Source organism: Apostichopus japonicus, chromosome 1, assembly GCF_037975245.1.
Source record: "Apostichopus japonicus isolate 1M-3 chromosome 1, ASM3797524v1, whole genome shotgun sequence".
NCBI lineage: Eukaryota > Metazoa > Echinodermata > Holothuroidea > Aspidochirotida > Stichopodidae > Apostichopus > Apostichopus japonicus.
This window is the reverse complement of record NC_092561.1, coordinates 10,369,994-10,397,462: the sequence shown is the minus strand read 5'-3', so window position 1 is coordinate 10,397,462 and position 27,469 is coordinate 10,369,994. Positions and strand designations below refer to the sequence as shown.

Below are 27,469 nucleotides of genomic sequence, written 5' to 3'. Positions count from 1 at the left end.
TTTGTACATTGAATGCATCCTCTTTAATTTTCATTTCATAACCCAAAGAGAAATTCCCATGGCCTAAATCAAATCCTGCATAAAATACCCAACAAAAAAAAAGAGTGAAAGAAAACAAGACAGAAGAAAAGAAAACGTTAAGAAACCACTACCTTTTTAGGAAGATTACTTTGTGGTTTAACAAAGTTGATGTTAGTATGAAAAAAGTTCACTGACTCGCAATTGGTAAGTAAAGATCTCTAGCAGATATTTCCAACAGTTTTCAAGCATATATATTATCTATATATAATAGCCTTGGGAGGAAGGAAGTGTAATTCCCCTGTAACAATACTGGTGGTCTTAGTAAAAAAAGGTTACCAAGGTCATTGGGGGCAAACCAAAAATATGCAGCATGGAAGAAAAAGGGAGCAAAATTCGGGGCATGAGGAGAAACTAGGATTGTGACCAAGGAACAAGTCAGATCTGGGCAACTCATCCAACTTGTCAAGACTTCATTCATAAAAGTACTAATTTTGTTAATGATCTATTTAAAAGTCAGATCAGAGGTCAAACCTCAGGGTATATAGGTGTGTATTGGATGCTGTAGGCATAGTACATCATATTGATCATGCAGTGACATTGTTATATTGCAGAACAGATCCCCTCCCCCCCCCCTTCCCCCCGCTTTCACAAACCCTACCTATGTGGTTTTATCTGTAAACATCCTATTTGGTCAATTCAATGCTGCATGTTTTTTCTGTTGGTAGTTGAATAGGAACTTTTTGAATGACCATGCGGTAATTACACATAAATGGATATTTGCCTTCCTCCATTGAAGAGATTGTAAGTGGATGCAAAGGGCAACATTAGTAGAAGGAGGTCCAGAAATCTCAGACAAAGCAGAGCGAAGTACGGAGGACAAGCTTTAGGACATACTGAAAGTATGACTAAACTGTTGGTGCAAAGTAAGAAATGGCTACACTTGAATCTTAATTTAATCGCCAAAGTCATGTTTGTAGCTAACAGTTGTGTGCCAATTCATCCCAGAGAGGGAGGCCCGGCTCCTCCCTGGATCTAGCCCCTCAACCTCAACAAGGGAAACTTTGTGTTTGATAACAATCTGTTGAAATCTCCCCTTGGTGTTAAAACCTCCCAAGTTTTATGCCTATCATTCCTGGTAAGTCTTCAGGTGAAGTTAAAATTCATTGTAACCTACCTTTCTCTATCTACCTTCAGTGGTCGGGAGAATTGTACCACAAGAATGTGTGTTTATTATATTTGACACACATTTTATCTTTAAAAGCAGAACTGAGTATCCCTAAGAAATCAAGGTTAGGTCATAGTGGCCATTCCAAATATCTTTAAGGTTGTCTCTGAGCCAAGTTTGATCTCTTCTAATGAAATTGTCCTTAATATTAGGTCAAAGGTTTAAAATCATTTTAAACCCTTTTTCTCTGGTGAGTGATTAGAGTTTTGCACCTGTTTTAGGGTGGGTTTATTTCTAGGTCTCAGCTTTTCATGACAGTGGCCTTAAACACTAAATAAATTAACTATTGTATTCTAGCCTTGATCATACAAAACCTATCAGCAAGTTTTGCTCATATTTTAGGTACCAGAATTAAAGACCACACATTTGCTAAAACAGGCATAGAAAAGTTAAGTTATTAGAACAGGACTTGGCATATAATTTTGTAAAGGGCATGGCACATAAGTGCCCTAAGCTTGGGGTGGGGGGGGGGGGGATTGGGGGGCACTGACAGCAAATGTGAGTACCAGTTAAGGACAAAATGGTTTTAATTTCAATATCAAAGGGTACTGATGATGCAACTATCCTTTGAATTCTTATAAAGGTGTTCAAAGAACTATTTATGACAAAACAAACAAAAAGAACAAATTGCTTTTGTCAAATTAACTATACTCAATATTATAAAATAGGGGTTACTTTCTAGATTCCTTACTGCCATTGATCTACTAGAGCTAATCTAACAAGTCTACACGTTTTAGATTTTGAATATAAGCAATCTAGAATGTGCAATGGTGAATTTTTTCCTTTTGTTAGGTTATCTGCTTCCATGGCATCAAAGGTTTTTTAGTTGTTTGTGTTATTTTATATTATAAATTCATTAGGTTGATATCCCCGGTTCATTTTTATGTTGTACAGCACTATGACAAATCCTGTGTTTATCTTTTGCCTAGTGTCCTTGGACAGATCCAACTTTCCAGTGAAACAAAAATATTTTAGTCAAGACAGCCTCTGCTGCTCAGTTCAACGTTACCACTAGAAATTGTGAACGAGAAGATTGTCAGGGAATGATGCAAGTGATACACCACTGTCAATTATGTATTGAAGAATGTTTACAAGATTTTGAAAACTTTAATGGCCATATTTTAGAAGGTTTTTTACGTCACTATATGATATTGCTGTTTTGATGAATTGATGTAACAGATGCCCTCCTGCATTAGGCATTAGATGAATGCTGCCCTCTATTATACTTATAATGGATGGTTTTATGGTATCATACACAATCATGGAAATGATATTGTTTGAGCCAGAGATTTTGACTCCCACACCCCCCACTCCCACCCCCACCCGCCACACCTATATGGAAATCATCTTCAAAGACCCCAGGGTCACATATCCTCCTTTATGAAACCCTGGATCCATCCTCTTGCCCTTCCATAAATGTTCATGCCCATACCTTTTCATGTTGGAGGGGGGGGGGGAAGGAGGGGGCAATTATAATTGGCCCCTCTCACACTCCCTCAACATGAGATAAATTATGATCAGTTAGGGAGATATCTTACATCAATAGTCCAGTTTGGAGTTTGTCACTTCTTAAAACTGTGATGTCATAGTGCCTCTGGGATCTGATACCATTTTACGTTTTCTTTGTTTTCCTGTTCATATTTTCGAGGTAGCATGTTGAACAGGGTTCTACTGAAGCCAGTTACATCATTATTTCATTTTAAAGGGTCCAATATTTTAGATTCGGTATTTGGAAACCCCAACTCCCAAATAGACATAATGTAACAAGTGAAGAAAAAAATTGATGATCATTGTAGCTGGGTGATGTCATATTTAGACTCTTTTTTTTCTTCTGTATTTATTTACAATACCGTAACACATAATACAAAAGAATCAGCAAAAAGACTTACATAAAGAAGCTTACCTAAAGAAATCATAATAGTAGTTAAGGTTACACAAATTGTTGTTTTGCTTAGATATAAAATAGTGAAGGTCATATTTAGACTTGATCAAGCCTTCAACCTTGTGTATCTGTCTGTCTGTCTGTCTGTGAAGGAACATGAAATCTGCTGTATCTTTCAATGGAATAAGATGATGGTTGGGTTGATGTCTGTGCATGAATCAACATTGATTCTGTAGTATCTTTCAATAATAGCTGAGTTGTTTGGGTGATTTATCTCTATCACATAGAACCAATGATAACTATTGGGTTTTGTGTTACCTTTTAATAGTATAATCACATTTCATTTTCCTGGTATTTGTGAAAGTTATAGTACACTCCCCACAACTCTGTTATCTTCGATATTGAAAAAGTAGCTGGTACGTGAACGAGCAATGTATTTTGGCAGCATTTACTTGGTATCCACAACCAGCAAAATACTGCCTGTAATTTCCTGTATGTTTCTAAGCATGATAAAATGGCGCGATCAGGTTCCATTAAGTAATCTGAAAATGTAGACAATGTGTGCATGAAACTTGCCATATTTATAGAACTGTAACACATGAATGGTCTAGTATGGTTACCTACTACAAGAGAGGGTTTAGTGGTTAAAGGCAGTGGTCCAGCGATCTAAAGGGTACTGCAGGTTCCAGTCCTGGCCAGACCGTTACTTTGTGTGGTTAGGCATGGCACTTAAATCGTCACTGCCCTCTCTTCACCCAGGTGTGAAAGTTGGGACATGCCGTGAGGTAACTTATAAATATAGTTGCATGTGCGGGTTTGGCTTTGGACCCTATGGGAAGTCCCTCAGGGCCAGGGGACATGTGGCACACAGTAGTTTCTAAGGGGTGACTGTTTGAATTGTGAATACTTTAGTGCCAAGGTGTGACAATTTACTAGTGGCCAGCAGTTAACTTTTGTAAAACTTGTGTGTGAAGGCCTTGGCCTTGTACTGGACTGTAAGCCTTTAACTTTAGCAAATCAGGAGGGACAACCATGCACCACAGTGAAATGTATATTCAATTTGTTTTCCTTATTACATCGTCAAGCTTGATCAGATTGCCAAGGTACGAAACAAATTTAAGTTGAGCTGTTCGCAAATTACAACCCTTACCAATTTTCCACTTCTGGTAATTTAAAAAAAGTCTTGGATAGATGGGCAGTGTGGATGTGCTTATGACTAGGACTGATCAAGCATTCACCAAGTTTAAGTCTCGTTGGCTTGTGTTGGGGGAATCAACATATTTCAACAAATGTAGCCAATCACAGGGATGTATGACTCCCATGTGACATTGAGTCCTTAAAGGGATATCGGGTGACTGAAGTTCACTGCTTAGTTTATCAAAAATACTGACACTTTTCTGCATCTTTAGGTCAAGACCACAATCATGTAGCATTGGTATGGCAAAGTTATGAATATTTTGCATCTGGCAACAGTAAATTGAATGATGTCATCACAGCAATTCAACTGAAAATGGCTTTGTTCTTTCTTTATAATGTTTAACTCACTTGTTCAAACAGAAACATTTCTAATAAACATAGTTATAAGGAAATTCTAAATCATACAAAGACTTGAAAGCTAAGCAAACATTTCAAGGAAAAATCAATAAGAAGATTATGAAGGAAAAGTAGAAGGTTTTAAAGAACATCCACCATGATGGTATCACAGATTATAAACTGTGATCCACTACTTCCTAAATGAATCACGACTTCAGCCAGTCACAAGGAGTTACATTCAAAGCAACCATATCTGAAGTACTGAAGTAGATATTGACATGGGATTATCAACTAACAGTGTAGAATATTTGTCATTATGCTAATAATATACATGTATAGTATATATGTACTATACAATAGTCCTTGTATCAAAGCTTTGGTTAGTACCATTATTTGATAGGGGTCATGGAAGTTGGCTTTGAATAAAAACCAAAATGGAAATATATCTGTAACGAAAATAAGTGCTTGGACGGGCAGAAGGCGCGCATAAGGAACACACATATTTTTTATGTATTCTGGAATAAAGTCCTCAGAAATGTATATTACATGCCAACCTTATGTATTGCTCATTAACCTGTCTGTATTCTGTGTTTGTTTTGTCCCTTCTGTTACTGTAACTTGTCATTTAGCCTTTGAAGAAGATCCTGCTAGGATCGAAACGTCAGGCCGACTTACTTTTACACATTCTCTTACACAGGCTCTCTAGTGGATAAGCAGTTTGCTAAAATTTTTATTTTATTTTAATCTTATGTATTAGCGTCAAATCCTTCGGGGGTACATTTTTGGGCCGGTTGGGTCCAAATTTTATGACGACATCAAACACATTTTGGGATGCATTCTTTGGGCGCGAATTTGTGGGGCCCATTATTTTTGGGACCATTTGGGCCCCACATTTTGGGGGTTCAAATTTTGGGAGGCAAATTATATTTCTGAGCCACTTTGTTTGGGCCAACATATTTGTGATCATCTTAGCACAAAAATTTATCAGGCCCAATTTTTCGGGGAGGGGCCATTATGATAAAATTGCAATAATTCCACAAACGTTAAATCAGATTGTATCCAAACTTGAAATACAGTTGTTGGTTAATATCTTTTACAAGTGGGCATAAAGAAATATTATGGAATTGGGTGATATGACATACAACACTTTAATTATTCCACTAAGCAAGGAACCATAGTGTGCCCATTACACTCTTGTTAATAAGATACCAAGCCTCTCAAGAGGATCCTGTTAAGATCTAAATTCCAGGTTCCTCCCTATCTTCTATGTATTTGATAATGCAGGCGTTTTGCAGTAGATAAGCAGTTTGTTAGCAGTTTTTTTTTTCTCTCTCTTTGCATTGCTTTTGACATTTAACTAGTTTTAGGTCACAAAATCACCTACTTTTAAAGGTCATTAGGGCATCATTGGAAAGTGCAGTGAAGAATAGAACTTAAAGGAATGCAATATGTGTAAAGCACACACAATGTTGAGCCAATGTTATATACTTTATCGCCTACTTGAGATTTACATGGAGCCAATCAGGTATTATGTACTAGATCTGGGTGGGCAACTTACGGCCCGAGGGCCACATGCGGCCCACCAGTGATTTTTCTGCGGCCTGTGAGATGTCTAAAGAAAAGGAAAAAAATCAATCAATTTTACATCATCACAAGAAACGAGCTAGATGCTTAGAAGTTTTCGGCACTAACGATGCTGTCAGGTAGGCCTATTAGTTTCATTAGTTATCAACTGTACTGTATTGACATTGTTTTTTTGTGAATACAGATTAAATACACACACCAATTGCTTGAAAGTCCTCAGAATCAAAGGTTTGAAATCTACAGCAGGTTGTTGGTTAGGTGCTGCCTAGTCAATTTTTCACTCCTTATATCTGGCCCATTCATTCAAAAAGGTTGCCCACCCCTGTACTAGATGGTGCCATCATCTTGCACATGAAGAAATGAATTCTCTGAAGGGTGATCCACCAGTGACATTATCATCCCTACACCATGGGACAGGAGCTGGTACAGACAATGACGTTTCCATGACAACCGTCTCTGTATACAATGCTCCAGATAAATTTGTACGCCTTCCTTTTTTTAATGTTGAAAAGATAATTTTTTAATTCTTTGAGAAAAGAAACTGTTCATGCGGTGCCAATGTACTCTTGGTCCAATGAACTAATGACTTCCTGCGATCGAAATTAGATATTTAAACATTTATTTCCTTCCCTCGTCTTGTACTTTGCTTTTGCACCTGTGACAATCTTGCGGCTTTAAATAATAATGCCGAATCTTTTGGAAATTTCGGAAGAATCGTCAAAGTTTAACCGATTAAAGCAAAAGTCTACTGTTTATTTATTTTTTAAATGAATTGTTGCTCTTTGCTGAAAACTATATTACAATACCTAATGAAACCCTGAGAATTCCATCTTCTGGCAGCATGTAAATAAAACAAATTACAACCGCAAAGAAGATATATAGATAGATATCTCTCAGGTTAACAGTTTGTAACACTCAAGATTTAACATACATGTAATGTTATTGAATTACATCGAACCAAAAATGCCTTTTAGGACTTTCAAAAGTTAGGTCTCCAAATTAAGTCTTGAAACTTTTGTCTGGCTAGTTTAAAATAAAAAATCAGGAGAATTTTAACCTGCCTGTGTTCTGTTGAATGTCTTGTTTATGTATAAAGCAGACTGCTTGGGTCAAATGGATAAAACTTTATGGCATTAGAAGCTATGAAACCCAATATCTAGGAGGATGTATGTATGTATGTATTGTAGATCCTCCTGCAAGCAGGAACTCGCGAAGAAGCCATTATTGGCTTATCAAAGCCGCAAGCCGACCGAAGTCAGTCTCTTAGATTCATATTTAACGTCCATGATTATGAATTGTCAACAACTCTGTAACTGGACGACATACATTAATCTGGGAGTGACTCGAACTGGGGACCTTTTGATTGTAAGGCACCGGATGTGGATTCGATCCCTGGGCGGCCAAAGCAAGATGGGGGTATATCACCCAAGAGATACCCAGGGCTTTCCCATCTGAAGTGGTCTTCCAAATTTTGAGCTAAAAGTGTAGATTTGGATTACCCAAGCTACAAGTCACTTGGCTTCTCCCACGTATTTACACAGGCGTTGCTGCTTATCATCGCAAAGTAACCACCTCTCAGGCCGAGAATGATGGGTGTTTCGCATAGGAAGTAGGAGGAAGGGGGAATACCCTGCCAGTGCTCTTAAAGTGCATTTCTGCATTAAATATAATTAATAAGTAATAATTTTATAATTTAAATATAATTAAATAAATTTTATCTATATCCCAGTCTTTCCTTTTTGTCCTCCTATACAGCGGAAGTACATTCTCATATATCTTGTTGTAGATTTTCAATACTACTACATCTTTTACTGGGCAGCTGCTTCTTGCAGACAAAATGATGTATTCCATCATATCAAATAATATCACCAAATGGGACAAGCTATAAAATGATCCATCTCAAAATGCAGCAGCCTTCGAACGAATGTGAAGAGATGCTCGGTGCGTGGGAATATTCCGGATAAAGTCAAAAGAAATTTCCACAATTCCAGCTCTCTCTCTTTGGAAACGTGGGATTTTGTGGAACGTCTTTTTCGAGACAGCTTTAAAGACTTCACCTCGACTTACTTTTTCAAACAAGTCTTCGTCAGAACGAACTCATCCCCCCTCCCCCCCACACTTTTTGTTCTATGAATCTGACAGGATGTTTAACATTCTACAGAGAGGAAGTTTAGAAATTGAACACTAAAAGACATAAGGGAAAAGACGGAATCATAACTGGAACAAACTTGCACTTTCACCCAAATTTCGGATGCTTTGGCTAATGTTTCTTAACAGGAAAGTTAAAAAGCTAAAGTTTTCTAATAAGGGGTCCTCTTTCACTGTCTGGGAAGGTAACTTTAGCCAACAGCTTAAAGCAGCTTGGTTACTTAATTTTTTAGTGACAATGAAAAGAAACCCACATATTTTAGGTATCATTTTTCTAATATCTCGAGCAAGAATGTTAAAAGCGGAAGGTTTCTTCTGTGGGTCAGATTCCATCTCTGTATCTACTGCGTTCGAACGTTGCGAACGTTCCGAAATAAGACCGAGCCCTTTCAAGTATTTATTAAGCGAAGATTGCAATGGATCAGAGAAAGATACGATCCTTAAGAGTGCTTTCATTCTAATATTTCACTTTATTATGTCATTTTACGATGGCATCAGATCATTCGCAAAGCGATCAGTCCAAGAGCGACCAATCAACAAACAGGACGTAATATGTAGAACACAGCTAGTCACATTGATGTTTTCACACCTAACAGTTGCATGATCCTTTTTTAGCAGCAGGGCTGTACTCTTACTGGCAATAAACAGGAAAGGTCGTCTGGTCACAGGGATCCATCAAACTTTCATACGTGTACATTTTTTATTTCGAACTCAGGATTTGAGGATTGATACCATCTCGGGGTCAGATCCAGTGAGTGCGATCGAGTGATTTCACATTGGGGACTTGATCTCGAACGGAGGATAAGATGGATCCGAATCAGATCCCCAACTTCTAGTGTGAAACTCTCTAAGATTCTATAACCAAATGAAGGTCATATATATTTCGTCATTCTATTCTATTCTATTCTATTCTTTGGTCAGCTACTATTGCATATCAGTTTATTCATATCCAAAATGGAAAAATTCAGGCCATTTCTTCATTTTTTTTTTTTTTTTTCAAATTTGAAACCTAAATGGAACAGTAAAATACTCAGCATGCTACTTTAACCAAAGTTGTAAATTGTTGTAATGTGTGACTAATCTTGGTATTTCTAGCCAATTGAGGCTAAAAATGTTGTTAATCTCTAAACCAGATTTGCCACTCCCTCAGAAAGCTATTGGACGTAAAGTGAACTTTCCCTGAACTGCATTTATTAAATGTCTCTTGTCTAAAAGTTCTCAATGGTCAGGGTATTGGTCACTCAGTGACCTCAGGCCAAAGGCTTTCTCAGAAGTATCTAGGCTCTGTCCTCATTCTTGTGGGCAGGCTATAAAAACTTCCAGAGAGAGAGTGAGAGAGATTTAAAGATATTTCTTTGCCTTTCATGGCAGAGAAAGTGACATTTAGTTTGACAATAGTTTTTGACCACCCATACCACAAGAGCTATTGGGTAGTTTTAAGCGGACAATTAAAGAAACCACAGCAAGAATAGGCTTTTCTCGCCTCCTTCTTCAAACTACTTGCCAAATTTTTTTTTTCATTTAGGTTTGTTGACGTTTCGATTGAATCAGAATTACACCAAACATTGCCCAGAAAAGTATAAAATAGTCTCCACTTACCTATGGTGACCACTTTCTGAGAAATGAGGAAAACCTAACTGAGCAGTGTCCAGTTATCCTTCCCCCCCCCCCCTGATAGGTAGATGTGTGTTGGTGTGCAAGTGTGTTGGTCCTCATTAAAGGGGGGAGGGTACTCGGAGAACATTCCCAGGCGAGGACATACCAACTTAAAGGCACTGAAGACTCGCCCCAAACAAAAGTTAACTTTCCGTTGCTTGCAAGTGAAGTTTTTTTCTTGACACTACAAAATGCAGACAGTAATGAAACGTGATACCTTGTTATCTTTAATCTGGACCTGAGATCAGGGAGTACCATAACAACTCCCTGCTGAGATGTCCATCACTGCTATGTACACAGTTTTGTGGGTATTGACCGTAGCTGCATGTATTGACTGTACACTAGTGTCTAGTTACCGACGGTAGCAAGCTGTGTGTGTATTTTCTGGGATCAATGGTGGTGTCTTAAACACTTCTGATACACCTCATTCGAAACTAGGTCAGAATACCGGCATCATGCAGACGTTTCTTTGTGCGAGAGTCTTCACTCCCTTTAACTTTTTTTTATTTTTGAGTTGCACTGAGTTGTTTAATTGTCTAGGTTTAACCTCCTCAATACCTGGGACTATAGCTTGGACTGTTAGATCATCCAAGAAACATTTCTTTTGTTTAATGTTATCAGTTTGTACTAATCACTATTTACTGATGACACATTTACAGGATGACTCTGAGCAGAGTTTTTAATTGTTTGATACATGTCATTCTTCAAACAGAGAAGGAATATTTTGAGTGCTAGTAAAGTTTTCATAGCTATTCGGAGCTTAAAGATATCACCCTTTGGAATTGTTCTCAATGCCTGGAATGTTCCTTTAAGTCAAATTGGACGATTTACATCAATTCCCCTCAGTCCAGGTCAAGAAGATAAAATATCTTAAAGGAGACACAAACCCACCCATCATTATTTGTTTATGTGATAGATCATATCTGTGATGAATACATTCCCCTTACAGTTAAGAAATATCTAATTCCATTTGGGAGATACTCAAAATTTAATATTTCTTCACATGAAAGGAAGAAGACTTGATCAAGTCTAAATATGACATCATCGACCCACATGTGCTTCAATTGTGTATGTTCCTCTTTACTTAATTATACAATGTTTTATTTTCTGTAATGGAGATGGGTTTTGCAAAAACTGACCCTCTCACCATGACCTAATGATGTTATTGGTTTAAGTGTCAACACTGGTAACATATTTCACCTTGAATGTATGAAGTAAAGAACAGAGATAAAATACAAGGTTTCAGGTACTAGTTACATTATGACATCATAGAGTTACATTATGACATCATAGATTTACATTATGACATCATAGCTTAACAATATGACTGCTAGTCCCAGACCAGACTTTCCAACTATGATACCTTCCAAAGGGACCAAAGTGTTTTCTTAGCTATTTGGGAAAGTGAGTTCTTCCTCATGAAGATCTCTGTCGTACAAGCCAAATATTATAGTTTGGTTTGTGTCCTCATTAAATCTTCATCCAATGCTTTTATACATTCTCATTAATACCCAACCATAGAATATTCCTTGAACTAATTCATGCAACCACACAAAGTATCCTATAGAAGACCTCCAACAACATCTGTCCTGGACAAACTTGAGGTACATTATAAACATATTTAAACACTTGTTAGTCAGGGTGGGGTGGGGGTGGGGGTGGAGGGCAGGAAATGAGAGACTAACAGGCTCTCTATTGAGTTTTATGTCCCTTCGGAAGCCATGACCTTTAATGGCCTGTGTGCTAGACTAACTTGTCCAGCCGCTTTGATTGATGAGCCTCACTTGTTTAAAAGGTCATTGCCACAGAAGTACAACATGGACTGATAATGGCAGTGGTTTTCTTCATGACCCTGTAACCAATTAAAACAAATTTTCTTTCCCCCAAAGTAACCCTTTAATAGTGGAAAACACAATTTTTGGCTAATAATTAGCATCCATTTTCTTTTCTTTGTAGATTGTTTGAAGAAAATGCTCTGAAAGAGACCACACACCCTCTGTACAGCTGTAAATGCGTTTGTCTCCATCCAGTAATTGTTGTCTGAATGTGAACATAGTTATGCTAAGTGCCCTGAGTTCAAATCTAGTCCAAAACTGAAGTTGATTCCTGGTTTTCTTCTCCTCTTCCTTGTATTTTTTTTTTTCCTTAAAATTTTGTCTCTGATAGAATTGTGACATATTTGAGTTCTGACATCATGGGAAGCAGTGATGACCTTTTGACCTCCAACCAAGCTCTAGACTTTGATCAGACAAAACTTTGGTTTGTTCAGGAGGTCATACATGTATCTTGAATTGACCTTGTAAAGTATTTCCACTGATAGGATAACAGACTGGTTGGAAAATTTATCTTAATAATTCCTATTTTTACTGTGAATTTTTATGGAGTCAGGGGAAGGACCTAGCCATCTGTGTAGGTGGAGAACAGAAGCATATGAGAACCTACTACTGCCGTGGAATAACTATTTGTACTGTCGGAATGAAGAAAATATCTGCAATGGACAAAATTACGTTAATTATATAATTCAGGAAGTACATGCGGTCATCCCATTGTCTCCCAACAATTACTTACGTTCGTCACCAACACTTTATAGAATCATTAAAAGTTGAAGACTTGAACAGTTCTATAACATGCCATTAAAATATGAAAAAAAATGGCCAGATATGATTGATGAAATATATGAATGTGTAGCATGTTGTCCACAGGACAGATGCAGCTGTGTGTTATGTGTATTAGTATGTAATATGTATAAACAGTCCAGATATGTACTATCCAGATATGTATGCTTGCTGTCCAGATATATACGCAGCTGTATGTGATGTGTATTAGTATGTAAGAAGTATAAACGGTCCAGATATGTACTATCCAGATATGTATGCTTGCTGTCCAGATATATACGCAGCTGTGTGTGATGTGTATTAGTATGTAAGAAGTATAAACAGTCCAGATATGTACTATCCAGATATGCATGCTTGCTGTCCAGATACATACGCAGCTGTGTGTGATGTGTATTAGTATGTAAGAAGTATAAACGGTCCAGATATGTACTATCCAGATATGCATGCTTGCTGTCCAGATATATACGCAGCTGTATGTGATGTGTATTAGTATGTAAGAAGTATAAACAGTCCAGATATGTACTATCCAGATATGCATGCTTGCTGTCCAGATATATACGCAGCTGTGTGTGATGTGTATTAGTATGTAAGAAGTATGAACGGTCCAGATATGGACTATCCAGATATGTATGCTTGCTGTCCAGATATATACGCAGCTGTATGTGATGTGTATTAGTATGTAAGAAGTATAAACGGTCCAGATATGCACTATCCAGATATGTATGCTTGCTGTCCAGATATATACGCAGCTGTATGTGATGTGTATTAGTATGTAAGAAGTATAAACGGTCCAGATATGTACTATCCAGATATGCATGCTTGCTGTCCAGATATATATGCAGCTGTGTGTTATGTGTATTAGAATGTAAGAAGTATAAACGGTCCAGATATGTACTATCCAGATATGCATGCTTGCTGTCCAGATATATATGCAGCTGTGTGTGATGTGTATTAGTATGTAAGAAGTATAAACAGTCCAGATATGCACTATCCAGATATGTATGCTTGCTGTCCAGATATATACGCAGCTGTATGTGATATGTATTAGTATGTAAGAAGTATAAACGGTCCAGATATGCACTATCCAGATATGTATGCTTGCTGTCCAGATATATACGCAGCTGTATGTGATGTGTATTAGTATGTAAGAAGTATAAACAGTCCAGATATGCACTATCCAGATATGTATGCTTGCTGTCCAGATACATACGCAGCTGTGTGTGATGTGTATTAGTATGTAAGAAGTATAAACAGTCCAGATATGTACTATCCAGATATGTATGCTTGCTGTCCAGATATATTCGCATTGTATGTGATAGTATGTAAGATGTGTACACAGTCCAGATATGTACTATCCAGATGGTGACATCCCTATATTCTGACGTCTCTATGTTCCGACGTCTCTATGTTCCGACAATTTGTTTGGACTCTAATTTTTTTTTAACAAAAGTTCTTCCGACCCAATTTTTTTTGGAGACTCAATCTTTTTGGACGCACCAAATATTTTTCACGAAAAAAAAGGGCCCAAAGTTTGCTATGACCCAAATAGTGCTTGTGACCGAAAATTGCTTGTGACCCGAAATTTAATTGTTTGTGCTCAAATTTTTTGGGACCAAAATCAGTTGGTCAAAAAAAAATTTGGTCCGAAAAAAGTTGGTCCGCAAACATGTTGGTGTCAAAAATTTTGGTCCAAAAAAAAATTGGTCATAAAAATATTTTGGTCTAAAATAATTTTGGTCCGAAAAAAAGTTGGTCTGAAAAAATGTTGGTCAAAAATTTGGGTCCAAAAAAAATTGAGTCTGAAAAAAATTGGGTAAAAAAAATTGAGTCCAAAAAAATTGTCGGAACATAGAGACGTCGGAACATAGAGATGTCGGAACGTAGAGACGTCGGAACATAGAGATGTAACATCCATGTGATAGTATGTAAGATGTATAAACAGTCCAAATATGTACTATCCAGATATGTATGCTTCCTGTCCAGATATATATATCTATATATGTATATATAGATATATATCTGCTTCGTTAAGTCCAGGTGCGTAAATTTGAGGTCCATATATCTTATGCATTATAGCTACTCTAATCGCGAGTTCCTGCTTGCAGGAGGCTCTAATATACATATATACATACATAATCTAAATATGCAAATTGCAGTAGTGAAGTGACTAGATGATTCAGTCTGATAAGCCAATGAGGCTTCTTCGCGAGTTCCTGCTTGCAGGAGGATCTAAAATACATATATACATACATATATACAGCATATATGTAAATATTTCCTATACAATCAAGAGAGATATGCTAATTAGTAAATTACAGTACAGTTTTACTACATGCTATCAGGCTGGATATTAATCTTCTGTTCAGTCCATATATGCTATACGTTCAGTTCAGGTAGAAGTAAAACTACAGTCTTGACTACAAACTGTATGAACCCAAAGGAGCAATTTCTACAAGTTTCCAACACCACTCACTCACTCACTGTAAACTGTGTTAAAGGACAAATAGTTTGAAATATATCACATTCTCACAAAACTCTGAGCAGTAGTACACCAATGCTGCCCTCTTGTACTCTATGGGTCCACCCAAACAAAGAAAATCTCTCTTTCGAGATTTTAGCACCTTCAAGGCATAATAAATCACTTCCCTCGTCTGACCCTTGCCTGTATATTTTGGGTCATGAAATGTCAAGCCCACACAACCACTGTGTGGGTTACTAAGGATAACTGCCCCCCCCCCCAATGATCTGGAAAAGAAAGAAGGGAAAAAAGGGGAAAAAATAAAGAGATATTAATTTTGAACTATTGGAATGCTGAAAATCTTCATAACTTTTGTGGAATAATGTCGTCAATCTTTAAATGTTTAAAACAGAGTATTCAAAATGGTGTGTCCTCATTGAAGCAAAATATGTTAGCTGTTTCTTTCCTACCAAAAGTTTTCTGGGGTTTGACTTGGGTTCAAGGTACTTACTTGGGTGGGGAGGGGTAGGGTAGAGGAGGGGTGGGGAGGGGAGGGAGGAGTGGTGGCAGCTGGAGAGGGAGAAAGAGTTTTGGAATTGTCTGAGTGGTGAGCTGCTTCATGAGAAGAAAGGTAATGTATATATAATCTTGACGGAGTGATTGCCTTGATCTCAGCCAGTCTTCTATTCAGGCGCGTAGCCAGGAATTTGCCAAGGGAGGGGCAAACCTGTAGGCAAACTATCAAAGCTGTAGATTCTGCATTGAAAACTAAGTGTAGCGCCACCATGAGTAAGCGCTACGCGTACAAACAAAAATTGGCTGAAAATGCCTCCCTTATCGCTGGAAATGGCACTTCCCAGGCCTTGTAAGTTGCATCTAAGCTTGAAATTACTAGCGATATCATAAAAACATACAATAAAATAAGTTCAAGGGGGGGCGGTCGCCCCCTTCGCCCCCCACCTTGGCTACGCGCCTGCTTATATTATTCTGTATATAGCAGCTTTGAAACAGCTCACTCTGCCAGACGCCATCGGTTTTTGTGATTAATTTGTCCCAACCTGAACGAGCTGCATGCCGTGAAACTCGAATCGGGTTACACACCCACACACGCACACAAGCTCCACCATTTTTGTGGTCTGTATTGTTTTGAATATGAATTAAAAAAATTCAAAGTAACTAAGGAACATATTTATAACCATTTATATCAGAGGTTTATTGCAAAATATTTTAATGCAAGAAGAGTAATTTGGAGGTTTTCAAACGAAGCAGCTAGAAGCTAACGTCGTGAGACTCATAGTTTGTTGCAGTGAACTGAAGTGGTAATAACTCAATAATAAGTATAATATAATAATAAATATGATGGAGATCTCTTAGGTAGATTGACAGGTTCAATCATTATGCAAAGTAGAAAACAAAAACATTAATTCCCTCATCAGAAAATTGCAGAGAAGGTCTGTGTGCATTGCTATCACATTCTCTCTTAATAACTTTAACTTTCAAAGTACAAATGAGAAAAATGTTTCATTTGTTAAACTAATTTCCTTCCAGAATGACTTTCCTATTTTATAATAACTTAATAGTATCTCATCATGACCTGCTTAATCTTTAACATATGCAAATAAAGTTTGTCATTTGGTATCCCTTAGACCAGGGGTGGGCAACCTACGGCCCGCGAGCCACATGCGGCCCGCCAGTGATTTTTTTGCGGCCCGTGAGATGGTCTCAAGAAAAAGAAAAAAAATCAATCCATTTTACATCATCGCAAAAAATGAGCTAGCTGCTTAGAATTTATCGGCACTAATGATGCTGTCAGGTAGGCCTATTATCCCCATTAATTATCAACTGTACTGTATTGACAACATGTTTTTGTGAATACAGATTAAGTACGAACACCAATTGCTTGAAAGTCCTTGGAATCAAAGGTTTGAAATCAACAGCAGGTCGTTGGTTAGGTGCGGCCCAGTCAATTTTTCACTCCTTATATCTGGCCCATTCATTCAAAAAGGTTGCCCACGCCTGCCTTAGACCAAGATATATAGTATCATATAATTATGGCAAGTACTGCTTTAAAAAACCCAGTTCAAAAATTACTCAAAGTCATCATAGATAAAAGCAAAAGAGGGATTTGTGAGTGCTGTGTGTGTCTGCTAATAGGTCGAAAGGTCACATGCTTTGGTAACAGGTTCTTCACCCTCAACTAACATTGGATCATAAATCTTGGTGTACCCTAAACAGTGTACTAAAGTTTAACTACTGGAAACCCAAACTGATGTGTAGTTTTGATGTTTGTTTACAGTGGGCAATACCATTTGGCTTCCTCCTATATTGGGTCTTTCAGGCAATATCTTACCTCTGGGGTATATATGTTGCCTGGTTTACATCAAAGACAATAGTATCGGCAATCCATAAAGCAAGTAACCTAAACATCTCTGTTGATAGACTTCCAAATTTTAATGCCCAACTGACATAGTTTCAGTAAGAACCAAGGTTATAAACCCTTTGGCCTAATGGAACCTTCCAGTTCATAAATTATGGTATTTTTTATCAAAGCTACTTAATCTGATTATACAGTTATATTGAATAAATTTTAAATGTACTCTTATTATAACTACTAATAGTTTATGTCTAAATTGTTACATTAATAACAACAAAACTCCCCAACATGTTGACATCTTTGAAATGATTCTTTCATTTTTTAAGGGGGGGGGAGGAGTGTATTAAAACTTTTTTTTATGATTTATTGGCTCTTTTGATTTATTTTATAGCTATGGCACTTCATGATTCTTCTCATTATCTATGAAAATGGAGGGTATTTATGGTAAACTTAAAGTTTAATCATTACCCCCTAAACTTTCCAAAAAGGAATTGATACTCTGTCCAGACAAAACAAAAATTCCAGCAGTTATTATTGGAGGAATTTCTGAAGGATAGCAGACGGAATTTTGTTTAACCTGGTGTTTGGTTGCACATAAAATGTTGTTAGATTGATCAAACTTTTTGACATGTTCCCATGTTTCTGTTTCAGGTGATATCATATATTTATTCCTTTATCCATCCCACATGGGTTTCAAAGAACTTTTAAAAATTGCTAATCAAATTTCTCGGTTTGTATATTTTGAAACTGGCATAAGTTTTAATAATGGCTGTGATGGGTTTGGATTTCTTGTTTCCGTTTAAATTTGAAAACATTATCATGTCTCCGAAAATCTCAACAACTTTCAAACAATTATTAAAAAGATCATCATTAGATTCATTACCCTACCTTCCTGCTGTCTTCCCCCTCTTGCCACCCCTCCCCAACCTCTTGCCACCACTCCCCACCCTCATTTATTACAAAATCTGGCATCCTTGATTAATAAGGATGTGACATTAAAGCCTTTGGTTATAATATTTTGACCAAGTCAATGTAATTATTCAGATAGATGGTCCAACTCATGACGTTGCCCTAGTCAGCTCAAGAGGGTTTTAAAATGTTTTCAACTTTTGAGTTGAACTTGATGACATTTAATTTCCTGTTCCAATATTCTTTCTTGAGGTAGAATATAGATTCATGGTAATATGTATAAATACACCTACCAGTAATCTTGGTTCAAAAGAGATGTATTTTAGTTTAAATTTTGGGCAGAGAATAGGGAGCTGAGACATAGATTGCCCTATGTTATTTAACAATGAATTTGATTGGTTACTGTCATTTGACCTCTATGCATATTCATATTTAAAAAAAAAACAATTAAAAATGAAAGTGTATGCTTCTTGTGTTGGCTGGCTCTGGTGTTATCAAGCATAAATAGAAGTTTAGTTTGGCTATGCAGTCTTCTCATTCATTGCAACAACTAGGGTTAAAATCTTCTGAATAATTTCTGTCATTTCTCCAGCAAGAGACCTACCTATCTCATCAGAGGTTGCAGACATCTTTCATTTCCTTCCTTCTTCTTCATCATGAATGTCTGTGGAATTTTGATGTTGATGGCAGGTGGTCCCATCTAAGAGAAACTATTCTATCTACCATATATAAACAAATTGAATGATATATTGGCCCATATATTACTGGGTTTTGTAGGTCAAGGGGAGGGTACTGCTGCATGGTTACATCTTGCACCCCTCAAAGTTCTACACATTCCTCGGTTGGATGTCGGTGCCACTTAGAGTTGCTTCAGGTGAGTCACCAGGAATTTACATGAAAACCATTCATTGCCATTTGCTTGGTATAGGAGAGATTCTGGTGCCACATCATCAGTATCGATCACAGATAAATTCTTGCTTAAAACTTAATGACAATTTAGAAAACAAACAAAACTTTAAGCAGAATAAAACTTGCAAAGTGGTTGTTTCTTGTGATACTTTATACAGCCTTGTAATGATGGCATTTGCCCCTACTGAATACTTGAACCTTCTGCAACAGATGAAGACATGTTTGATCATTTAAATGTACATGAAAGTACCTTTGGGCTTTGTAAGCGTTTACAACAAAAAAGTTATGCAAAGCATCCACACAATTGAGAGCGATACAAATTGACAAATGTGATCAGAAGTATCCTTTTGGAGGTTACATTCCGTCTCTCCATATTAATCCACCTACCCCTCCCCTACCCCTCCCTTAAGTGAGGTGGAAGGGGGGAGAAAGGAAAATCAAATAATAAAGTTGTGACTGGAAGGCAAATGCTCAAGAATTGTGACTAATTAGGTGAAGTACTGAACTTGTCATGTGAGATAAAATATTATTTGTGTTATTGCATATTCATTGTTAAGGGAGTTTTGCATATTCAATGTTAAGGGAATGTTGCATATTCATTGTTAAGGGGGAAATAAATTTGAAAAAAAACATAATAATCTGTGAATTAAAATAGTTATGAGGCTATATGTGTAAATACATAAATATGATATATCAGAGATCATTGCCCATTTTTCATTTTTGATGAACAAATTTGCATGAATACATTTTTTAAATTACATTTTGTGTTGTATATCTCAGCGTGCAATGAAGCTGCATACCAGTTGAAAGAACTTTCTTTTATATTTTCCAAATTATATATTTTACCTAAGTCATAGGTTAGAGGACGTACTGATACTATGTAGTTTCAAACTGATATTGAGTTCATAATTAGCAGTCACTTTATCAGATTGTTAATAATCGTGCATATTTTTTTTTCTGTTCATCTGCAGATAAGTTTAGTCATCAAGCACCAAGAATGGAAGCCATGTTAATCACTTTAGAATAATCACTTAAGAATAAGAATGAAAAAAATTTAAATTGGCAGATATATCTGTTGGTGAAGATTCCCATTGGAGATCACAGGTCGCACATTCATGTAAGTTTCACGTTTGTGTGCCATTCGTGAACAGTATTGTAGCAGTCAACGTGCAGAACAGATGACGCAGTACCACAATACGTCGGTGACATTTGATACCTCAAAACTGAGGGCGGTGTTGACGATTTTCACAAAAATGGTTACGTCTGGGTGTACAAGGAAATGTTCTCTGCTATAGATGTTACGATGTGGGAGGCAGTTTTTGTTTTTGGAATATGACAAATCATTTATGATTCCCAACCTCTGGCAAACTATCTCTTCAAAAACCTTTTCTAAACGGGATGGATTGGAAGGAATAAATAAAGCATGGACGTCAGAAATATCTCCAAGTCTCAACAGAAAGGTAAGAGATGATTTCTCCAATTATTGTCTCAAATCAGTTTTTTTTTTTGCTAAACTTTTTATTTAAGTTCTTTCCCAGCATAATTTTGAAGTACATGCTGTGACAATGCTGCTAAGGTCATCATTCTGTTCACACCTTGTTTCCCATCTAACCCATGTCATTCTGTTCATACCTTGTTTCCCATCTAACACATGTGTCGTCTTGTCTGGGTTGGAGGATTAAAATATGTTGTGTTCATGTGATGGTAGAAAGAGACGTCTTTAAATAAGAGTATACTAGCAGTCACATTATCATCCTTCTTTTACTTACTAACAGGTGAACATGGACAGATAAAACAAGGGGAGGGGGGGGGACAAACCATCCCATCCCCACTCAATAAAAAGGAAATACGTAGCAAACTAATGAGGAATTTGCTTTTCCTCCAAGTACTGTGTTTGGTACAAGTGTGAACTGCTAAAATGCTGCCATACCTATAACTATCAATTAAGAACATCTCTGGAAATGCAGATGCAGATTTCAAACCAGAGTAACCATTAGCATAGATATGAGGAGAGATAAATTGGTTTTCAAATATAATTCTCCTCCCTAAAGTGTTTTTTGCAAGGTAAGGGAAGGGATAAACCCCCCACCCCCGCCTCCCCCGAAAAAAGAGTTAAACTAGTTCATTATAGGCACTCTGAAACCTTGATAATCTGGTCAGACACTTCAGAGCAGAAGGTTGTCCCAATTTGAAAAAGGTCCTGATAATTGTGCAGTTTTGCCATATTAGCGAATTGTACATAGTAAGTACACTTGTACCTCAAATTTCAAGTACAAAAAATAGTGGAATTAATGGTTGGCTATCAGATCAGGATAATCCCTAAGCAGTATCATGCAGCTGACAAGCTAATCTGAGGATTTACTGCTCTCTGGTAGAACCAGACCACTCTCCTCTGGTCATTCCACCCACTGAAGTCCTAAATTTATCATCAATTGGACAACAGCATCATTCATCACTTTGCCATATTATTTGACAGCTGGGCCCCCATATGGTCCTTTCTGCCCTCCTAATTCTGCTCAATTGCTCATAAAAATTCTTTCACTCTTTATTCGCATTTTCATTCACCAATGCTACCTTTGTCCAGAATGGAGGTATTAGCCAAGGTCCCAAAATTTGACCTTACCAGATCACTTTGTGACACAGACTAGTAAATTAAAGAAAATATTTTGTTTTCTTACCTCATAGCAATTTCACCAGTAGGCAAAACTTTGCTGCATTTATTGGAAAATAAAATTAGCCCCCCCCCCCTCTCTCTCTCTCTCTCCTGATTCACCTAAAATTATTTAGGTCAAGTCATTGGAAAACTTGAAAGGATCATTGGATCCCAATGGAATTTCCATTAGCTTTCTGAATAGGGGGTTTTCTATCAAATATTTCGGGGGTGCCTCTGGGGAGATATAAGTTCAGGTTATTTCACCACACTATCCGTTGAAATGAAGCTGTGATTTTTAGATCATGATTCAGAAGAAAAAAGGTTTAAATTTCATGACAGCAGCTGGCTGGGTGTAGTATACATATCTATCAAAGTACAGATGTACCTAAAGCCTGGGACAATTTGTCTTTAAACAATTACTGAGTCACCACAATTTTGTCAAACGTCCGCTTTCTGTGCAGTCTCTGTTAAAAATTGTTTAATTTCTGGAAGGATCTGTTTCAGAGATTAGTTCATTAGGCATTACTCACCCGTATTTGTCCCAACAGATGTCCCCAATATTCCTAAAATGTTACGCAGGCAAGCGTGATCAAGCCTTCTTGAATGGTGCTGCTTGTTTGATGATTGGCCGATGAATCAGTTTAATTCTTTGACATTACATTCTCAAGTGTTCGTTGTGCAGACCAGCGTCGTGTACATGTAATTCCCTAGTCTTGGCCAAGTCGTTTGTGATTTACTCTTTTTCTCGCGTACAACTGTACATGCCTCAGAGTCTGTTTCTTCCTACCACGAATGTGCTTACCCACTGTATTTTACATGCCCGAGGATCTGTCCGACACAAACGTCTTGGACACTTCTCCAAAGAGGGGCGTGAACTTATGCAAACCACAAAATCTTTATTCACATTTTTGTTACAAAATTGCATGTCATGTGAGATCATGTTTCTTCCACAGCAATTAGCGTCTGTCTCGCAGTGTACAAACCAATCTAAGGCCGAGTGGTTGTTCACTGCGGGAGGCAGGGCTTGAATAAACATTTTGGGGGAAGTGGGCCCCAATTGGCAAACCTGATTGGCTTCTTCGCTTTTCCGAAGCAAATCTGCCAAAATCAAAGGAAAACATAGTCTAGCTTGTGAGAAATGTGCAAGACCCTAGTATTAATCAAAAGCGTTATTGGTGGCGTTCTATGGGCAGCAAATAGATAAGGGAAAATAGCTATGTGAAGAAGAAAGGTACACTAGGCTGTTCATACTAGGGTCTTAACAGTGGCGGAGCTAGGGGTATTGGTCAGAGGGGGCGAGAATGGTCTGTAGGGGCGCTTTCGACACTATCTAAGCGGAGCGCCACCACAGGTTGGCGTGGAGCGTACGGAATTTTTTTGAGTAAAGACACTCCCTAGATCGCGGGAAATGACCCTTTCCGGGCCTTGCTAATTTGCAAATAAACGAAGAATAAATAGGTGTCATCGCCATTTGTGACAACTCGGAAGTTTATATGGGTGTTTATATGAGCATTTTGTCAGAAAATTACACCAACAAAATGTGACAAATGTCAATAGGTAGATGAGAGCGCAATAAAAAAGTCAATAATCCCGAATAAGTAAAAAGTGGTAAAAAGCTGAAAAGCACGCCAGCAGTCCATTTGAGTCCGTTAGGGGGGGCATCCGCCCCCCCTGACTGTATGGACTCTCCGCCACTGGGTCTTTACAAGACTAGTGACTCCCCAGCGAAATGTGCCGTACTGTGGCACTACACTACTTAAGTTACATTAACTGATAATAATTTTCACATTACTTCCGAGCCAGTTCGAAGAAGTACAGACACATTACATCGAACTATGAAGACAAATTTTAACCACTGACCATTGATCGACTCGTGTGTTGATCTTTTAAGAAACAAATGCATCTAGGCTGTCTGTGAGTGTGATTATAGAAACTAAAAGTATAGCACAAGAAGTTTATGTAAATACGTAGTAGCATACCACCAGGCTTCAATAACAGTATGTGCGTGCATGTGCAGTGTTTCTATTTATAATTAAAATTGTCACAGATAGTACCAAAGTGTGAAGATGAAACTAACAGTGGTGGTGACTTCATAGTTTGTACACTGACAGCAAACTGTGTTGTTTAATAACCCTTACACTTTAATTGTTGTGACCTTTGATTGGATAGGGTTCCAACTTTACCTAAGGGGATGTTGAGTTATCAATAAACCAATTACAGTAGGTGTTCCTATTGAGATGTATCCCAACTTTGATATTGGATGTAAATTTTAAAGGGAGATATAAAAGTAATTTTGTCTGCGTGCTTCTATTGACATCACACATGTGTTTTAACCTTCGAGACACTTTGGTGACAGAACAGGTCAATTTCAAATGTTGTTATCTCGAAAAAACGGTACATATTAATCGATTGTTCCTAGATTTCTCCTGGACTACTCTGTTTAGCTTCAGACAAGCTTTAGGTTTCAGCCAGCAACCATCCAAAAAGAAACTAATTACATTTAATAATATGTTTTAATAGGTAAAGTATTGGTAACTTGAAACTTCAAAGGTTATTAGGATGGTGATGGAAGTCAAAGTCTTAGTATTAAAAGCAATCATAGTATTGTTGTATATGTGAACAGTATGTGCAACAAGAAAAAACAGGAGTTTGATTCCCCAGCCCCTTCTTCTCCCCACCCCCCTCTCCCACCTCCCTGTCAACTTCACACAAGAACATAGAAGTAAATTACTAGCCCAAGCTTCCAAGTAAATCTACTTATAGACCCAATTTACAGACTAAATATGCCTCAGAATGCAGTGCTTCACATCTAATATCCAAATTGTTTTCTCAATTTGCCACCAAAGCCCCTAGATGGGAGTAGGTTACACACATGGACACAAGTTATCTTACATTTACAGAGAAAAACATATGTGGTTTGCCACAACATGCTACACAACATGGCCAAATAACAATACGAATGAAAAGAAATATACATGCTGGGTTACTGTATTATTGAACCTTACTATTCTATGATAATGAAAAAATTATCATAAATCTCAACATTGCTATGCATGATGTAAGCACATGGTAATTTCCTGTATTATCAAAATTTCCAGAGGTTTTTATTTTTCAAATTACCTGTTTAACTAGAGATATTGTTTAACATCAAATCCATGTCTCCTAAATGCTGAAATAATCATTTCGACCAATCTGTACTAATGTACATGAACATAGCCATCTGATTGGTCGAAAGTTTCTTTCTCATAGGTGGATGAAGGCTATGAATATTCATCACTTTAACCTATGACAATATCACACATGTGCAGATTGCAATGGATTGTTCACACAAAGGAAATCTTTGACCTATTGTAGGATTGGTCGGCCTGTTGTTACCAAGGCCTATCAGTTTGACTTTACACAGTCCATGGTAGTAGGTAAAAATAAAAGGTGAATACAAAGTTCAACAGAAGTGTCTATTTGGTCTTGTTCACCAGGGGTATGCCGAAGAGATAAAGGATTTTCATTGCAGTCCTTTGTCTGCTGAGAGGAAGTCATTAGTTGTCTTAGCAAATTTAAACTCAACCACCTAAACTCAGACCTAGACACGCAAAAAATTCCTCTGTTCACAAGGGCATGACGTAATAACTAAATACTGTGTGAGCTGGTATGGATTCCCCTCCCCCCATAAATATTAAATACCGCCCTCATCGGAAGCAGAATCTGTTACTTTGCTAGTATGTTTATAAGATATCTATCCTGGCCGTGAGGAGTCTAATGGAAACTCAGTAACCATTTAGCACAAGGTAATCACAGTTATCTTTAGGACGTTTTGCAGATTTATTTCCCATTTAATGTTAAAGAAAAAACGACTAGAATGTTTGATTGTGTTGGAGAAGTAGTAGTAATGATCATGCCTGGACCGGTCAGGAGTACTTGTGGAGGGTCAGGGGATAGGTGTGGGCTGGGGGGGGGGGGGGTAAATGTCACCTTAACTTTGATTTGGGGAGCATTGGAGGTACCTTTAGGCATGGGATAAAGACAGGTTAATAGTGTTCATTTGGTTGCAGCTTCACAGGAGTTACTCGTACAGTGGGTTCCTGCTGGGAAAAGTCTTGCCAACGTCTTGGAATACATTATACTTGGGAATATCTCCTGGACGGATTCCTAGTGCTCTTTGTAGCACATGGTGAATACTGGTAGTTTATGTGCCATATGTGACTACATAAATGCCACAGCATTGCTTTATTCATAGAAATGTGTAGTTAGCATTAATCTAACAAATCCAGTCTGGGTGGAATGTATCACACCCTAGTTGGCAAATATTGAGTGTGAACTATACCGCAGAAGTAGGCTGAAAAGCATATGGTTAAGTTTGCAGTCTAACACAGTCCCAGTGGTAAATAATTAGCCCTTATACATGAAGATATGATCACTTGCGTACTGATTAAAGGTCACATCATATCCATATAAATGTTTAAAGCTTTAAATCAATAAAGAACCTACCCATTCAAAAAAATAATAATCAACAGTATCAGACAATCCGGGCGATAAAATTATAGAAAGAATTTCCCTTAGTTATTCGTTTGAAAGGAAACGATAAATCGTTGACAAGTAGCCTATTCCTTCCATTTCTTAAGTTTCACGACCATATTCCGCACCTCACCAAAGCTTTCAATCAGGTAGGTCGACCGTACTGGTTTAGTGTACTCCTTACTTCCCTTTCTCCTCACAACAGCTGCACTATCACTCTACCATATCCAGGTAACCTTTGTAGCAACCATCGTCTCCTGGTGGGCTAATCGATTCCCATCTACTGCCCTCATTCTACCACCCAAGAGTCTAGAGCTCTACAGGAGTGTGGAGAAATGCCATCTCAAAAATCAGAACTGCTTTCAAAGGGCTACTATGAAGAAGTGTGTGGCGGAGGAGAGGGTTTGAGGTGAGGGTTGAGGAAAGGGTTTTGGGTGAGGGTTTGGGGTGAGGGTTTGGGGTGAGGGTTTGAGGAGAAGGTTCGAGCAGAGGGTTTGGGATGAGGGTTTGAGGTGAGGGTTTGAGGAAAGGGTTTGAGGAGTAGGTTTAAGGTGAGGGTTTGAGGAGAGGGTTTGGGGTGAGGGTGTGAGGTAAGGGTTTGAGGTGAGGGTTTGAGGAGAGGGTTTAAGATGAGGGTTTGAGGAGAGGGTTTGAGGAGAGTGTTTGAGGAGAGTGTTTGAGGAGAGGGTTTGAGGAGAGGGTTTGAGGAGAGGGTTCAAGGTGAGAATTAGAAGACTGGGTGAAAAGAAATAGAGGAATTTTTTTATCCAACGAATGCCAAATAATTTCAAAAGTTTAAAAGGTTAGGAAAAGGTTCTATGAATGCTGTGTCATGTACTGCATATATATATATCCAAAACCCCAACATTCAGCCATTTAGTGATCAAATAATGGTCACTTAAAAAATAATTAAATTCCTTCATCAAGGTAATTCCATTCCTGAGCCCAGTTCACACCCTCCTATCCTTTCATGGTAATACCCAGATCACC

General features: G+C 37.8%; 1 long non-coding RNA gene across 2 annotated transcripts in view; it reads left to right on the top strand.

The window, feature by feature from the left end:
* The first annotated feature begins 3,256 nt into the window (after positions 1–3,256).
* The window catches only part of LOC139967082 (uncharacterized), a 79,032-nt gene continuing 54,819 nt past the window's right edge, over positions 3,257–27,469 (top strand). The window contains exons 1-3 of one of the 2 annotated variants that reach the window (XR_011792872.1): positions 3,257–9,264; positions 12,006–19,279; positions 20,286–20,774. This is a non-coding gene — a long non-coding RNA (uncharacterized lncRNA). The remainder of the gene's footprint in view (positions 9,265–12,005; positions 19,280–20,285; positions 20,775–27,469) is intronic. The other variant, XR_011792883.1, reaches the window with a different exon arrangement.